This window comes from Macrosteles quadrilineatus, unplaced genomic scaffold, assembly GCF_028750875.1.
Source record: "Macrosteles quadrilineatus isolate MER2022 unplaced genomic scaffold, UCM_ALF_1.0 Scaffold_7__1_contigs__length_78375512, whole genome shotgun sequence".
Lineage (NCBI taxonomy): Eukaryota > Metazoa > Arthropoda > Insecta > Hemiptera > Cicadellidae > Macrosteles > Macrosteles quadrilineatus.
The window spans coordinates 4,776,031-4,788,120 of NW_026542600.1; the positions used below are offsets into that span (position 1 = coordinate 4,776,031).

The 12,090-nt window shown below is 33.1% G+C and overlaps 1 protein-coding gene across 1 annotated transcript in view; it reads left to right on the plus strand.

The window, feature by feature from the left end:
• Positions 1 to 10,042: 10,042 nt before the first annotated feature.
• The window catches only part of LOC128997925 (acetylcholine receptor subunit alpha-like), a 135,308-nt gene continuing 133,260 nt past the window's right edge, over positions 10,043 to 12,090 (plus strand). Inside the window, exon 1 of the mRNA XM_054423758.1 lies at positions 10,043 to 10,101. The gene's annotated coding sequence lies outside the window, so the exon portion shown is untranslated. The remainder of the gene's footprint in view (positions 10,102 to 12,090) is intronic.

Sequence of the window (12,090 nt, forward strand, 5' to 3'; positions counted from 1 at the left end):
TACGTTTCTTGTTTAACCATAACAAGAGATGTAATTATTTTGAATACTTAATAATGAACACTCATATTGGTTTTGATGTTTGTAAGGGAACGTAATTTTGCCAGAAAAGTTCCCCCGGTGAAAGTAAACGAAATTTCGAAAAATACTTATTCGGTTTTGAACAAGTAGTATAGAGTACAGATAAAACAATGTCGATTATATAAAAGCAGAGGAATGAAAAAGAAATACCAATGCAAACAGCAGTATGTTTCCAGTTTACTGCGTGGTCATAATTTACATTAATTTAATATGATATTCATTTTTAATAATTATTAGCCCCTGGTTACCGATTAATACTTAAGGTTTTTACTTACCCTTACCTTACCCTCTGGTGCTACAGCCCACGGTGGCCTCCATCACAATTATACAGACTGTCCCAAAAGTCCCGGACCGGTTTAATATTTTCTAAACGACAACAGATAAATCAATAAGATTTTGCACATCAACACCACACTTAAAAATCTACTTTTTTAAGGAACTATCAATTTTCTGTCATATCATGGGGACGTCCCACGAGGAGTCAGAAGGAAATCTTAAATAGGAGCATAGATCAATATGCACATCAGTTTAAAGGGCTTACCTAGCAGAGTTCAATGCCGGAAACCGCGCCTCGAAAGGATCACCCGTTACAAAATGGCGGCCGTTCAAAGATTTCTTGAACCTGCCATTTTGAATCTTTGAACGACTGCCATTTTTTACTCAGGCGTTCTTTTGAGCTTGAATTTACGGCATTGTAATCTACTAGTGAAGACCTTTAATTTGATGTGCATATCGACCTATGCTTACGTTAAACATTTTTTTCCGATTCCTAGGGCTGTGCCCCCAAATGCAAATCAAATGAATCTTTGAACCACTGTCATTCTTGACTCGGTTGTCCGTTTGAGTTCAAATTTGCAGCATTATATTCTGCTAGTAAAGACCTTTAATTTGATGTACATGTCAACCTATGCTTCTATTTAAGATTTCCTTCTGACTCCTTGCGGGACGTCCCCATGATGTGAGAGAAAATTTATATTTCCATAAAAAAGTAGATTTTTAGGTGTGATGTTGATGTACCAAATCTTATTGGTTTATCTGTTGTCGTTTAGAAAATATTAAACCGGTCCGGGACTTTTGGGACAGTATGTATAATATAAATAAATAAATAGCGAAATTGAATTATAACAGCTGAAAGCTGAATTATCATTAAAGGGTGGAATCAGCTGTCAAAGTCAGGCGCTTTCGTAGACAATACAAAAACTTGGAAATTGGTTAGCCAAGTAATATTAACTCCATTAAAATAGCTGACAAACTTAATGTTATATCCTTTCCTTTTCCCGTACGGCGACAGAGACTAGAGCATGAACCAAAGTCGTGAATCAAAAACAAACGGAAGATTCCGTAAACATTGTATTGTATTCAATGAAGTAAACAAACATATTTTGTAAGATATTTAAGTCTCATTATTGTTTTTACTCTCCTTTTTCACTTCATAAACACCGTTAAAAGTTCATACCCTACCTCACTTAGCTGAATTGCAATGACATCTTAAAAGTAACCGTCAATTTTGACGGTTTTAACCTACTTTTTTAACATTTGATTTGAACAAATTCCAAACCAATTTGCTCGTTGTCGGCGATTCCATCGGCATTGGTATTTGAAAGTGTCATCAGAGTTATGGTAATGCCCGTGTAACGGCGAGGTATTGGCCAACATCAGCGATCTCAGGATAACGTTCTGCAGGACCCACCTTCATTTGGCACACATTCCTCCCCTCTGAACACCATTAACTCCGTGGAAATTATTCTTTTTACACGTTTATTCTGTAAAAGGTTTTAGGTAATATGTGTTAATTTATTTGAATACATTTATTTATATAGGGCTCTGTATTAATAAATATATTAATACTCATAGCCTACCGCTTTACATAATGATAAAACCTTTTATAGTTATAGTTATCTTTTATAGTTATTTTTATAGTTGAGCGGACAATCTATCGAACTTATGAAATCGAAGATGATACAAAAATTGAAATAATTTATAATGTGAAAAGTATAATATTTTTTCATTATAACATTTTTTAAGTTATTAGCGTTAATTAGATTTTGTTAATTAATATAAGTGGTGTATTAATATAAATAGGGAGTTTTTGGCCTCTGGGGACCTCAAAACGAAAAAAGTAAATCGGTCCCTGGTCTAGGTCTTACCCTGAGACCAACGGTAATAGCTTATTCCATAGGCCTATATGAAACATTTGCTAACAGAGTTACAACTTTAACTAATTTGAGGAGGAGGATCGAAATCGATCACCACTTACCATCTTTTTTGTATATTTACCGTCTTGTGAGTATATGTTTTAAGTGTTATAAGACGTTTCTTTTATTTACTTTCCGTAAATTTAATAACACGTACAATGCTGATCAAGAAGTTATTTATATAACCATCTCAAACTTTAAGGGTGATACTTAAAAGTTTTATAATTATAAAGAAAAGTAATTTCCCAAATAAGGAAAGATAAGCCAGAGCTTTTTTGATGAAAATACTGTACACAAAATATACGAAGCCTTTGAGAGGCAGGGAAGAAATAACCTGCGATATTGCAGAAATATAATATTTGTTTTTACGTCTGAAGATTGTAATATTAGTTTCATTATTTGGTTTCATTTGCCAAAACTCCCTCACAACGTTTGTTTGACACTGTAGGGAAGCAATCTGTACGTTTGTTTTAACGTTGTTCACCCTCTGAAATCATTTATTCATTGTAAACAACAGCGATAAAAACAAAATAATTTGCGAACAAACTATAACCTATAACTTTAATTTAATTTCACTCATTTCTAACAAAAAATAAATTAAGTAGTTATAGTACAAAATCCTGTACGTTATAAACAAACATTTTAAAATTGCAGTTAGACCATGAGAAATAAAATATTAGGCCCACAGTGTATAATATAATTAATATAATAATTTAATATAATATATAATAATATAATAATTAATATAATAATATAAAAAATGATGCAATTACTATAAAACACACAGATAAAAACTGGGAACTTGGAACACTAAAGACGAAAATGCGCACAACTAATACTAGTAAGCAAGTAAAATGGTTCCAACTTGCAATATTTAACTAAATGATTCATATTGAACGATGTAAAGAAGTTTACGAAACGATCGTGTAAATATTCTTATCGCGAGTTGCATAAATTTATTTACCTACGACCGTTTAACATTACTAACAATCACTACTCATAACTTCTAAGAGAGGTTATGTTTTCGTTTATAACCTCTCATTGCCACTGACAGTGGTGCAACGACTCATTGTGCCAACCACTACTACTTTACTACACTACCGTAGTTGGCACGATAAAACTTCGACCCGGTGAATAACCATACATGTATGTTATTTAAGTAAGAGGTGGTGTAGGTCGGGCCGGGTCGGGCACGTTAAAGTCAGTGGATGGAAATCATTTGTTGAGCAAAATTGAGCATGTCGGGTAGTTCGCTTAGTTCAGCAGCATCCACAATAGGCTACAGACTGTCTCACTCGGCAAAGTGTCAAAGCGATGTTTTGACACATTGGCGTGAATCACTCCATCATACTTGCACATTACTATTACAAAAGGGCCTTTTCATCGTGTATCTAGACGTAACATTGGGGAATAAATCATCTGGGAAATTAGTATACACATGGTCAATTAAAGTTATTGAACCTCTCTGTTCTCTTGTATCATTTTCAATTATCACCCAGGCGTTTGATGTCATCATGTTTGTGAAATTACATTTTGAGGACAGATCCAAATGTCAACATGTCCTAACAATTACAATGTCAATACCTTGATTACACCATCCAGGCATACAGTAAAGAGATCATCACAGAACATATTTCATTCCTGGAACTAAGATGACATGTAAACATGTAAAAAATTAAATAACTCAACATTACATTAAAAAGTTAATTGTCTAAAATGTAAACCCACATCTATTCCTGAAATAAGGACCCATGCTTATATCAACGTTGCACGTACTACGCAGTATTAACTGTAAGTTGTATACTTCAATGATGGGATTTGAGAAGGATTCAGTGCGAATGCTTACATAAATTATTACATAAAAGATAACGACGTACGCAAAAACGATTATTTTCATCAGTTTCAGTACATTTTTGAAACCAATATATTGAAAAGCTTAGTCAACTCATAAGATTAAAAGTTTTGATCTATCTTCACAACAAAGTCAAGGACAACTTAAAACTTGCGGTTGAACTTTGGTAAACACATTATCTGTAAACAAGTTTGACATTTCAACATTTTGCAATTTATGAAGGGGTCATTTTTGAAAGTACAGGTATTTCTGGGCATTTACGTAGTGTAGTGATTCATATAAGAACCAAATGTTATTCATATTGGACTCATGCCTTGAAAATCTTTGCAAAATAAATGAGTTAAGTTAACTTTTACCGTTGTCAATCCTGGAAGATGAGGAGTTTGTCTCACCAAAGTCGCGGTGAACGTGTGCAGTTCCCTTGGTCGTCATAATGGCCAGGAAGATGAAAACACGAAGAGACTTACAAATAGTATACACTATACACTAAAGACTGGCATAATCAATAGTCATTAATCAAGTACGGCTAACTCGGCGCTTGTAAGTATGTGATGCTAGATATAGCTATCACGATTAGTTAAATGACTACTAACCTAACCTAACGTAACCTTATAATATTGGGAGAGCTACTCAAATTGTGTATCAATGAAGCATGTTCTATAATTTAGGCGTGCCATCAAGAGTTAAAAAAGGAGTGGCGGACTCATGAATATTAGCGTTTCAAGAGTGGCCGAGGATCTGCATACGTTTGTCATGCTAATTCATGTTTGACAGAGCAACTGACCTTACGCTTAAACGAATAAAAATCTTTTGATAATTACATACAGAGTATTTTCATCCGTGTATCTTATTTTAAATAAGATAGTTTACCATCATTGTTTTCTTTATGAATTTTATTAGACTTTTTGCGATACTTAATAAGGAATAGCCGGATTTATTGTATAACGATTGTTACAACTAACTGTAAAAATGTAAAATATGAAGGTATGTTCACCATTTGTAATATCAAATCGAATCAAAAGTAAGAATATCCCCGACTGCTTTCGACTAATCCTCGTTCAATTTCTGCTGTGGCTAGCACAGCGAGATTTACATAGTAATAAAGTGCATAAGTGGATTATTGTATGTATCACAGAAAGTAATTTTAAACATACAGTATACACGTGTTAGCTTCAAGTGTCCCAAAACCACCATCATGAGTTATCTCATGAAAGTATAACTAAAAGTATAAACAAGTTTATTGTTTTAGTATTTTGATACACTATACGTAAATATATATAAATGGGATGTATTGCGACAAGATTTTCACGGAGTTAATGGTGTTCAGAGGGGAGGAATGTGTGCCAAATGAAGGTGGGTCCTGCGGAACGTTATCCTGAGATCGCTGATGTTGGCCAATACCTCGCCGTTACACGGGCATTACCATAACTCTGATGACACTTTCAAATACCAATGCCGATGGAATCGCCCACCATAAACAGTTTGCTTTTTAGATATAAAAGTTAGGGTACTTTTTATGTTAAACCCGTCGATGTAAAGGCGGATTGGTCCCCTGGTAGTAAGGCAAGGTACAATCCGACCAATCATCGTAAGTTATTAGGTGAGTTTCGACAAACGCTTCGTTATTAATTGAATCATTATAACCATTGACTATTAGATACTGAAGTAGACGTCCAATCTATATGAATCAGCTGTAGCCAACTTTTTGTTAAAAAAGAACATAGTTGTGTGAGCCAGGCACAGAAAGACTAAAACTCTATTTTCTACCGTATTATTCGTTGCTGGCCAAGTTCATGGGTCATAACAGTTGCTATAGCTCACACAATAAGTCATTCCATTAGTTTTAATTGATAAAAAAGATCGTGTATTCGACAGACATCAGGAAAATAGTTGATTAGCCTCCGGATTACTGTACTATACTTAAAATGGTTTACAATACCTGCATATAGTAATCCTTTGTTGCTGATTTTGACAACTAGCTTCGGTTCTTCCGAACCATCAGGCCTCAAGGTGTATGGTAATCACTTCATTCGAAGGTCGTTAACGAACAGAGTTCAATAAATAAAACATATACAAAACACGATAACACGGGACGGACACATATTACAAAAAACACGAAAAACAAGAAGGGACATTGACAATCGATCGTGACCGGGCTGAGGTAAAGTCTAGACCCATAACACTGTTTGCGACCTTCGAATGAAGCGATTACTTGACACCTTGAGGCCTGATGATGGTTCAGAAGAACCGAAACTAGTTGCCAAAATCAGCAACAAAGGATTACTATATGCAGGTAATGTAAACCATTTTAATAAATTAGTAATTTAGATCAGCACAATCTGTTGGTGGCTCACATCAACTACAACGATTTTGGTTAAAAAAACTGGTTACAAATTTAACATGGGGATGGAATGTCTAGTTGTATTAGTGAAATATTTTAACACTTTAAAAAGATACGTAGTATTTTGAGAATTTCCTTACTGACTCTTTTGGTTTAAGACACCAGTTGATTTCTACTCTTGTATTTCCTCTGATGATTGTGCTATCGTGTCTTATTGAGATATTATTAATGAACTGACCAAAGAAGGTAAAAATGTCGTTGAAACAATACCAATTGATAGTGAAACAAAACAATCAGTGTAGAGTGTCATGAACTGAAATTATACTATTCTAAAGTACTGTATTACTTAAAAAGTAATGGTAAAATAACAGTAAACCTTTTTGAAATAAGAATGTTATGAAGTATAATAGATTTTTTTGTGGGTGTTTTGTATAGTGGTTGAACCAAAATAGATTTTCATTTTGTGAAACATTGTAAAGTTGTGGAGTCTGTCCTGGCAGAAGAGTGGACCTTCAGTCCAAGCCACAGGCTGTAAAGAAATTATAAATTAGGCCTATACAATTTTAAACTGACTAATGAACTTCATAAGTATTTAGCAGCTGAATCAACGCTCTTTGGCGAGAGAAACATAGTTTGTATTACGTCTAATATGTTTTGATTCATTATACAAAACATGTTATGGTATTGGTTTTTTTTTAATTCGTGAGGAGAGGAATTATTTTTAAAATACAATAGTTTTTTACAGGCTTGTTAATCCTTGATATCAATTATAACAATTTCGCAACGGTTTACCAAATAAGGAACAACAGGTTTCAAAATTCAAAATTCAAATTCAAATATATTTATTTAGGATATTACAAGCATGGCCTCACCAAGTTTACAAAACTTGTCGGCGAGGACCAATAGATCCAAAAAAATTACAGACAAAGTTTACAGATTTTTCTCTTTTTCTTTTGTTTTGTTTTCTAAGTACAAAGAATTATGAAAACTAGTTCTAAGGCGGTTCGTGGCAGGCACTTATTAATAGCAAGAGTGTTTTGGCAGCTAAACTTAATTCTAAAAGCGTTAAAAAGAAGTGTAAAGAAGAAACAATAAATTCAATAGGTTTAATTATTGATTTAACCATAAAAGTACTATAACATGTTTGAAACGTCTATACTCTAATTTGCACAATTCTGTAATTTATGTATTTACAGATTAAGACAGAATTGTCGACGAGGCAGCAGCTCTTGAGACGGAATATATTAGAAAATGTCCGTCAGCAACGAAACTTGTCGGAGGCTCGGGTTGTGAATGAACTGCATTAATGCTTCTCCCCATTATAAAAATATTTAAAAATAGTATTGCTACGTTTAAAAAAGGTATATAGCAGATACCACACTCAAATTTACACTTTCTTATAAATAATTCAAATAAATGATAGCTCACTTAATCGTACTAAAGAATAAAACATTCTTGTTGAACGGAATGGTAAATTATAAACTTAAATTTACTTTGAACTTACTTATAGACATATGTACAATACGCGGTGATAAGAAAAAATCCAAACTAAATGGAAGACATTCATCGATTATTCACAACAACGAAAATTATACTGTACTTTGAAAAATATCCGAAAAAAACCTTTCAGATATAAATAATTTTCTTAAAGTAAGTTTACGTATGCTACAGGATAAATACTAACTTGAAATCTAAAACAATATTTTAATACCCCCGCCGCAGCAAACCTGCTGACTAAGCGAATTTCCATTTGCCTGATTGGATTTACACTAAAATGTCTACTTAAAAATATAAAATTTATTTCCTATTTAAATAGAATCCTATACTCTAATATGAACAAGGTTTGCTTGTATGTATGCCGATGTCTACATTGTTGAAATTTATAAAAGCAAGCTGGTCATTTTTTAAATAACCTCCAACCCTTCCGAGGTGACGCAAAAACAGGTCTGCAAGAAACCCCACTATGAAGATATCATTTGTGTTTATATTTTGTTGATTTGATTAACAAATGTGGCATTTTGCAGGCCCAGGTCGATATCTGCTTCGGTTTATTTTATGAGCTGTTGATATTTTTATTTTAGTTTCGATATTGACCGCTGGCAGTTATAATATTCGTCATGTTTCAACAAAAGATATATTAACAATCTGCATTGTTACCTGTACTTGGCAATATAAAACTCATTATTAAATACGTTATAATATAAATTTTAATGATTGATTTTTAGGCTAACAGTTGAATTTAATAACTTTGTGTTTATTTTATGGTGCGGCAATCGTTGTGATTAGTTCTCTCGCCAAGAGGCCTAGTGTCACTCCAGTGTCAGGGGTCATGTTAATTTCGTTCTTTTGCAACTAAAACATTGCGTAATAAAATAGTATTAATTTTTATTTTTGTAACTTTGATTAATAAACTTATAATTCTTGAAAATAATTAATAAATTAAAACGCAACAACGTTCAGCACGAATGCCTTTTAACAAGACGATAAATCCTCCACTTCGACCTGTTTAAATGCACCTCGGGGACTCATCGCTTAGTAGCTTATTATCTGTTGAGGAAACACTTGTTAAACGATAATATTCAATGTTTACTTTTAAAGCAGTAACTAAAATAAAATACTCGACGTTATTTGCGCAGTTTGAGGCTAATTTAAGGTATTATCTAAATGTGAAAAGTTCGAGTGACGGGTTAATTTCGTTGAAGGAACATAGCTAGTAGAATGCGTTACCTTGTATTTAGTAGTGGTTTGAACTGGATATGAAATTAACAAAGTCCTTTACAGGCTGTTTAGAACTGGGTCTCTCCAAAATGCTTCGGATTTGATTGCTAACGATAAGCCAATATCGCCTCTTTAAAAGTAATTTAAATTTTATGTGAGTTTTCCATGGCTTTAGTGTTAAGTTTGCATCAATTAGATTAATCTTTTTAGATATCAGTTGGGTTTGGGGAACATTCTCAATTATACTTTCTTGTAACTTCATCTTTGCTTTTTTATAAAAGTAAAAAAATGCCGAATCTACTAAAAAAACTGCAAAATAAAATAAAATCATTCATAGAATCAGCCATGCCCCAGGTCTCAAGTGCCTGATTAAAGGGACTTTTGCTTTCTTTTTAAATTTTTCTTGTGCAATAGTTTTGTGGCTGGTTATTTTGAGAATTCAAATCGCTTATGGTCTTAACATTTAAAACGAGTGGTTAATGATCAGAACGACAGTTCTCAATTATCTCGAATCAATCAAAGATCTGCAAAGATGTACAAGCGGATTTTTTTTGAGTTGATGGTTTGATTGGTTTCAATTAAACTTTTGGAGACCTCATAACATTGCAAAAATGTTCTGAGGTAAGATCACACTTTTGCAGAAATTTAGTGTTAAATCGCTACAAAGAATAATTTAATTTGCAAGTTTTAGGACTCCCTTATCCATTAATTGGCCTGTATATATATAGGTATAATGCACGTGACACGTTTGGTCCATTGGTCTGGTAGGGGGAGGTTGAGTTGGGTGGGGGGGGGGCGACCCCGGGCGGTAACGGGTGCAGATTGCGCATGTCCCATCGTCTCAGATCAGTACGTATGTAGCATCTGTACTGGTGTGTGCGAGTGTATTGTGATAGGACCAAACTCGAGGTTTAAAGGTGAGCCATTCTCATCTTACATATCCTTGTTACATGTGATTTTTTTTTTTAATATTACGTTAAAGAGTTTGGGATGTTCGATTTCTGTCATGAAACCTAGATAAAAACTCACCTTCTCTCATACGCTCGGTCGTAATGAGATAGAATCATTCGCTTGGAGTTTAATATTCGAGAAATCGTTTTTAAATACTTACACGAAATATAAAAAGTGCAAAACACTCGGTGGTCTACAATATCGTTGAGTAGTTTTAGAGGATTTCACAGGGTTGGGCCGATGAGGTAAGCCGTAAGGGATGAGTCTATGTATAAGTAAGTAGGAACCTCCCGAAATTTGTATGATAAGCCTTTTGAGTTCGGGTCGAAATTGAAAAACAGCTCGAAACGTAAAAACTGCCTGTCATGTTATGATTGAGATTCTGTCGCAGATGCAGCTATTGTCTGGTCATCTATGTAATACATTGGTGACCTTATTAGTACAAAATCACACCGAATTAAATAGGTTGACCCATAATTGTTAAAATTCGTGCTTTAAAATTTTAAAAACGAAAATGTATGCTACAATTTTCCGGCCTGTGATATAAAGTCAAAACTTATAAACTAGCAGAATAAGGTGTTCATAAATAACAACTACAGGATATCCCCTTTCAAAAATAAATACCACATAGTAAAATCTTCACTCTGTTATTTGAAATCAATCCTGTATATTTTCTTATTATATTTCATCAAACACAACAATAAACCACACAAACTTTGCTTACATATCAATATTTTGTTCAATAGTTTCTTGTGTTCAATAGTTAATTTATTTTTCTAATTAATTCTATCTTTAACCATTACAACTTCGATTGAACAATATGCATAAAGCAAGACGTAGGCATAGTCCTTGTAGCTATAATAAATTAATTCTAAAATACGAAACCTGAAGCAAAAGTGATAGAATCATAGGAGACGAAAGATCACTACGCTAGATCACTACGCGTTCACTACTAGGAGACTTAAGTGTATAAAAATCAAGTCGAAGCTAAATTATAAACTTTTAAACCTCAATCATTTGATTCAGTAGATTCAATGTTTACTGTGGTTGTATTGTTTTAAAAGTTTTTATTGTTTCAAACTACACTGTTCTATAAAACAATCGAACTCGCAGATGCAAGTATATGTTTGTCAAGCATAACCTTTTACACAAATTCCGGATTTAGAAGAATGCAGAAAATACATATAGCCTGCATTCATCTAAATAAAACAATATGCCACAGGGTATTTACTTAATTTATAGTCAATGTTTACATTGCATTTTAATTTGAGAGGAAACGTTCCAAATTATTTTAATTCGTTACTAATAGCCCACAAGGAAATCGAATTTTTATATTACAGGACTAAGCGTCAGCATCTAGTCGACCAATACACATGAACTTCGAGACGTTAAATCATACTTTTATACAATATCTTATAAGCCAGTACTTTTAAAACCAAATAGGGAAAATATTGTATAGCTCGTGTAGTGATTTTATATTTTAATATTAAATAATAAGGAAATAGATTTCATTTCAAAATTAACTATAATCATCTGTACCCGTAAAAAATGGTGTAGTTTTTTACTCCGTGTCACTAAGGTGTCCTTGTTATTAGTTTAAGATAATTCTTAAATTCTGTAGTACATTTAATATTTTCAACTGATGAGGCTCCTGAGGAAAACCTAGTTCTTACTAATCATGACGTTTTTATATGCAACAATTTCTTAAATACAATAATCAGTGTATATGCCTATTTAATTGGTTTTAATATCTTTACAGCTAAAAGTGTGACAGTTTTAAATAAATACCTACATAAGATTAGAAAAAAACATAAAGTTTTTGTTATTTTATAAATACGCAGAACAGGTAAAACGTGCACAGTTGAAGGTCAAATAAAAAGACAGCTTATTTACTAATATCAGATATAAAATAACCAAGTATCGTCGTAATTTCCTTAATATCCCAATAAATAAGA